Here is a 6,274-nt window from a genome sequence, read left to right on the forward strand (position 1 = left end):
TGATTTTTCTTAGACAGTTGATAGACTAGAGCTTTCAATACAACTTCAAAAAAAGTAGGAGGTTATCGAGTCGACTGTATTTTGTTGTAAGTAAAGCTTTATAACTTTTTACTGGGTCAACCAATTTTTGGTACAATGGTGAAACATTTGAAAGCAAGCGTACATTTTTAAATAGAAGAATATGAAATGAAAAACAACCTATCAAAGCCAACATACCTACCTATTAAAGACACTACCGTCTTGTAATATGTCGGCAATGGAGCTGGTAGGTCGCCTGATGATAAGCGCTACCACCGCTCATGAACATTTGGAGAGGCGTAAGTTAATTTGCAGACCTTACGCCTCTACAAATGCATTGCCAACTTCGAATTGGCAAGAGGGATTGACGAGAGAAATAAAGGAAAGGAATGGAAAAGGTAAGGAAAAGGATATGAGCCTCCGCCTCCCCCACTCACCGAACGAAACTCAGCAATATGCTATTTCACGCCGGTCTTCTGTCTTCTTCTTCTATATACATAATTAATATTTTATCATGTACCAGATATATTATAACAAAACGAAATCAATGTGAATGATAATAATACGTATAAAGGATTATTCATCACCTGTAACCAAACATTATATCACTTACTCTGCGCTCCAATATCCTCCACAGACTACATTTGCAACAACATACATATTACATACATTATATTAATTTCGCAATCTCATAAGGCTCCGTAGTTGGAGCACAAAATAACCCTGAAACTAAAGCAATATTCAAGGCACGTTCGTTCCAACTATGATAACTGGAGGCTGAGGAAAGGAAGACGGTAGCGCAACAAAACTTATATTTTCTTTGCCTATGTTAAGAAACTAGTGCAAGGGTTGAACCGCCTTCATGAAAATAAGAAAATAACAATTTTAAAACTTAGTACAAAATTATAATATGAGGAGTTAGCTGTAGCAGATATTTTATAACTAATAATAATAAATAATTGTGATTAATATTAAACTGCAAAAAATAATTAGGACTATATTTATATTCTTTCACAATTTCTCATTTATAAGCGTTTCAATGCTATAAAACTAACAATTATACCTAGTACTGTTTTTCAAATTCAATCTTCATGCAAGCTACGATTTTCTAGTGGTTTCTTTGTTTGCGTTTGTTTTTTGTTTGTGTAACGCGCCATGGTAATATGATAAATCGTTACTCCAAACCCTCCCAGAAAACCTCCCAAAATATTCCAGTTCCTGAACTGAAAAACTAAAATTCCTCAGAAACGACATCTAAATAATATTTGTACGTAATTGTGTCGTGTGTTTGTGTCCTTTTTGTATTTGTCCTTTTGTATTGGTGCAAATAAAGAATTATCTATCTATCTATCTATCTAAATACTAATGCTACAAACTTAAACAAATTGTATACTCCGATATAGATATTGGACCCTTCATAGTCCTTATTTCGAAGGTAGAATCTGAGCCCTTTTCTGAGGTGATCATGCTGTCTTGCGATTCTATAAATTAATATAACTACACAGTAATAAATTGTATAAAAATGCTTGTATGCGATGCGACTGATATTATGTAGACTCTATCGTTCGATCCCGACATCAACCCGAAATCTAGGTAACCAATAACCGCTGATACGCATAGTGCCTTGTATTGCATTATATTGTACCTACAGCTGCCATTTCATCTTGCTAGCCTTTTGCATTTTTGGAGAGAAACCTGGAAACATTTACTATTTTAACAGCCACTTGTGCTTCGGCTATGCGTGCACTCGCATGCGTTTTTAATCCAATTACATTAATATTCATAGTCTATCAAATATTAAAATTTATTGAAAACAGTAATATAAAACTGTAAATTCAGGTAATTTTTTCCTACGTAAATAATCCCGGTCTGTTTATTATTTGTTTATACTAATCAATTTATTACTATGGTGATGGTTATTGCCGATACATACTTGATGTAGTGAGAGTATCTGGGTCGAATATCGAATAACTCAAACGTTATAATCTGTACGAATGTGCCAAGTTACTACTATTGCCTACTATTATTCTTGTAGGTACGCAAACCTACACACGTCCCGAGGTCTCGAGGTCCCGAGGTAACACAATCGAGCCTGCGTGATGCCACGGGCCATCTGCGAACTGCTTCAGGGTTACAAATGCGCCACGTTTAAGGTGAGATGAAGTTATCTGGGTTTCGATAGTTCTACGAGTTTTGTTGACAAGATACGAAAAGTACAAATCTAAAAGAAAAAAAGGCATCTGTATCTCAAGCAACAATTCTTCACTGTGGGAGTCGAGCACGCTTCGGCACGAATTAGGCCAGATCATAAGGTGGAAGGTACTGCACCCTCCATGTAAATGCTACTTTGTTTATATGATGAACCAGCTGCGCCCCGCAGTTTCATCCGCGTATCCGTATCCCGTAGGAATATCGGGATACAAACTTGACTATGTGTTTTTCCAATTATCCAGCTATGTACGTACCAAATTTCATTGCAATCGGTTCAGTAGTTTTTGCGTAAAAGAGTAACAAACATACACACATCCCTACATACTTTCTCATTTATAATATTAGTTGGATAGGATTAGCACGATAGGATTGTGGAGCCGGCCAGTATGTATCCTTTTCCTAGCTCTTTCTAGTCCCTTACTTTATTCCTGTCGTCTATCCTTTGCTCATTTCTTATGCCTCAAAACTACTCCTACTGTTTCTTCATATTTATGAATTCATCCATCCATCGAATATTTAACAGTTATTATATCCGGCATATTATAACCACTCGGTCGTGACTGTTGACTTGTTAATGTGTTGCGCTTGTTTTTGTTTGTTGTAAATATTATTTTCGTTTGATTTCAAACAGTTCACTTCGGGATATTAAGGTAAAATGTGGCAACACTTTACTGCCATATATTAAAATATAAAAGAGGCTTGAAATTATTGCTTGTTATTACGATTTATTTATTGCTTTATTAGTCAATATTACAAAACACAAAGTACGACTAGGACTGCAAACGTTAATCAATAGCCGACATGTGTTCCATACATATGTAATATGGAACGTAAACTTGACATGAGTGATCTGTCATCACTATAACAGTGTCAACGTCAACTAAACGAGAATTCAGTTTAGCGCAGTTTGAGGAAGAAAAATAAAAATCCATTGCTATCTGCGAAGGTTCTAATTGAGGTAATTTATACACGATATACCAGAGATTCATTGTATAAAACGAATATAGTCGACCTTGCAATGTATCTATGAACAGGTTGTATTGTTAATATAGTAGTGAACATATTAATCATTCTATAGTGTAAATATAAAATCTGTTGGATACATTAAGGTAAGTAGAAAGCCTTGAAAAGCTTTTATAAGTTTATTTTAATTGGTCTAGTAATTATTATAGTCACACAGTTTAAAGATACTTATTTTTATATATCAGTATTTGCGTTTCTTGACCTCAAGTTCATGCTATACTTGATTGCTAATATATGTGGGAAATTCCAATCTTATACATCATACTATTCCGAGTAATATAAATTCCTAATAAGGATAAAAAATTATTTATCTTTCATATATATCCACCATAAACAATATATATCTGCTATGAACTTGTTTTCTTACAAATATTTATTAGTAAACAAGTGCCATATTATAATTATCATCTGTCTAATGTATATTTGAATTATATATTTTTTTAGGTTATTGTGTAAATAAAAAGCCAATTACTATAGCATATAAGAGAGCTTACAGTATTTTTATAAACATTGAGAACCTGAAGAACAACATCCCTTACTGCTCAATCTTTTTCTTTCCTATCAGGATAAATAAAATACTCTTTTAACTGAGGCTGTTGGGAAGTATATAAATATATTCATAACCTTATGTAATATGAAATGATGACAATATAACAGTATCATCTTAAATTGATCCATCCTGTACTTTACAATGGAAATAACAAATTATTTAATATAAACTCTTGAATATACAAGTTTCAGATTGACCAATTGTATTTTTGAACATCTTTAACTTTATATATTTATGTGATTGTGAAGCATTTTAGAGGTTAGTTAGCAATTTGTAAGTAAAATTTCATAATTTTTGTATACAAACTTACATATATTGATAGAGAAAGTGTGTTTGTTTATTTATTTGTCTTTCCTTCATGTCAAAATGAATACTAGAAGATAGTCAGGAGCCTATTGAGGTTAATCAGGCCTATAACATCCTTCTAATATTATAAATGCAAAAGTGTGTAGGGATGTTTGTTTGTTGCTCTTTCACGCAAAAACTACTGAACCGGTTGCAATGAAATTTGGTACGTAGATAGCTGGATAACTGGAATAACATATAAGCAACTTTTATCCCGGTATTGCTACGGGATACGGACTTACGTGGGTGAAACCGCGGGGCGCAGCTAGTAGGTTATACTTTTTACAATCATACATTAGTGTTATTGGCTACTTCTTAAAAATACGACTTTCACATCTTATGTGTATTGCATTTAATAAAAATGATACAATAAGTATCTTGAACATAAAGTTATATTTTTGCTATTAGTACATTTTATTCACATTTATTATTAAATGACTCTATGTTTACATTAACAGCTAAATAATTCCTCTAAATCATGTTCATGTACCTACTTTAAAAAAATTACATTAAATTTTTTTTTTTGCGTTCATAGTTAAAAATAACTATTAATTTTTTGCTTAACTTAACTTCTATGCTTTATAAAATATGCTGATGCTTTTCCATATAAGATAATACTTTTTAAACATTATCAATTACATTGAAGTTGTAATGGTGATGTTGTACTCAAAAATTATTTTAGTGCTCAGAGCATATCTCTATTTTTCTTAAATTTCACATCTTCACAATTCACCTTACTAGCTTGAAGCTAGTAAAGTGAATTTGTTCTAGTTAAATGCTAATTATATGGAATATAAAAATAATAACATACAAATATTATGTCTGGAAATATAAACAAAGGAAAAAAAACGTATATGTATATAATATTATATTGTTCTATAATGACATATGATCTCATTTACAAAATACCGCGCCTTATCTATTAAACTCGCTCAGAAACTAAACAACTTTACTTAATTCCATTGTAGATAAATACGTGCTCGTTCACATCATAATAGAACAGTGTAATTACGTTTTGTAATAAGAAATACAAGTGAATCAAGAAAAATTCAAATAAAAAATATACAGTACCTTCTAGAACCCTTCCAGTGAATTCGTGTATAAATAAAAACGTGAATAGGTAAACGATGAACATAATTCAAAATAAAACTAGTGAAGTGCAGTAGGTAGTAATTTATTTGGTAGAAGTTCTATTCCAAGCGAAATTTTTATCTAACACCGTTTCGTGAGCATGAAGTGTGAACGTTGAAGATTTCCGTCGATATAAATCCTAGTAACGCGACACCGTTGCTTTCCGTGGCGCTCTCGCGAGAATTTGTGAGGTGTACATGGACTAAGATGCATCGCGTCTGGAATTCGAATATAGGAGATCTCATGTAACATGAATCCCACCGAGTTCCTATGTAACCTTATAACTCTTTGTCGTAATACGTAGTTCGGAATATTTAAATGTAAAATGGATCGTGTAAACGGCCGAAAAATACACAAAGGTTCGTCAAGAGGTATGGCATGTGAAACGCGGAGTTGACAGGCAGGCCGTTAACGTTACGGACTCGAGTGATATATGAGCTGCGAAGTGGCTTGGTTCCGCATCCGAACTGTGCCTGCAAAAAGATAAAACGATTCCGAAATACGATTCACAAGTGGGGCGGCGGAAATGAAAGTTAGCGAGTGTGACTTTTTATTGCGTCTTCTCTGCGATCCTAGAGTAATTTTTTATCCCACGCCTTGTGTCTCCTGTCTATGGTCCATTTAACATTTCGGAAATATCACGTTTGAAGGAAAAACAAACTACAACAGTACGAAATAAGATTCAATAATGAAACTATCAATGGGAAAGAAGGAAAATAAAATTTTATTTCTTTTAAATACAGCCAGTTTTATGGTTCAAATTCTCTTTTTAAAATGGCTTCTATTTGTAACGTTTCAACCAGAAAAATAACCATAATTTGTCTTGCTCCATGTCACGATATAAATGACAACGCAGCATCTCGTGGGTTAACTTGCCAAGACTTTTCCGCAAAATGGTTTAATAAAATTGCACGTTCCCTGTTACAAAATTGTTAAATTATCTTAATACATATAATATGTTTACATTTCACATGCTTATTTTGCCTTTTTCAATTT

General features: G+C 33.0%; 1 protein-coding gene across 5 annotated transcripts in view; it reads left to right on the forward strand.

The window, feature by feature from the left end:
- The first annotated feature begins 3,059 nt into the window (after positions 1-3,059).
- Positions 3,060-6,274, forward strand: part of LOC119832227 (glycine-rich RNA-binding protein 5, mitochondrial) — a 9,212-nt gene continuing 5,997 nt past the window's right edge. For 4 of the 5 annotated variants that reach the window (XM_038355875.1, XM_038355878.1, XM_038355879.1 and 1 more), the window contains exon 1: positions 3,060-3,187. The gene's annotated coding sequence lies outside the window, so the exon portion shown is untranslated. The other variant, XM_038355876.1, reaches the window with a different exon arrangement.

This window comes from Zerene cesonia, chromosome 15, assembly GCF_012273895.1.
Source record: "Zerene cesonia ecotype Mississippi chromosome 15, Zerene_cesonia_1.1, whole genome shotgun sequence".
Lineage (NCBI taxonomy): Eukaryota > Metazoa > Arthropoda > Insecta > Lepidoptera > Pieridae > Zerene > Zerene cesonia.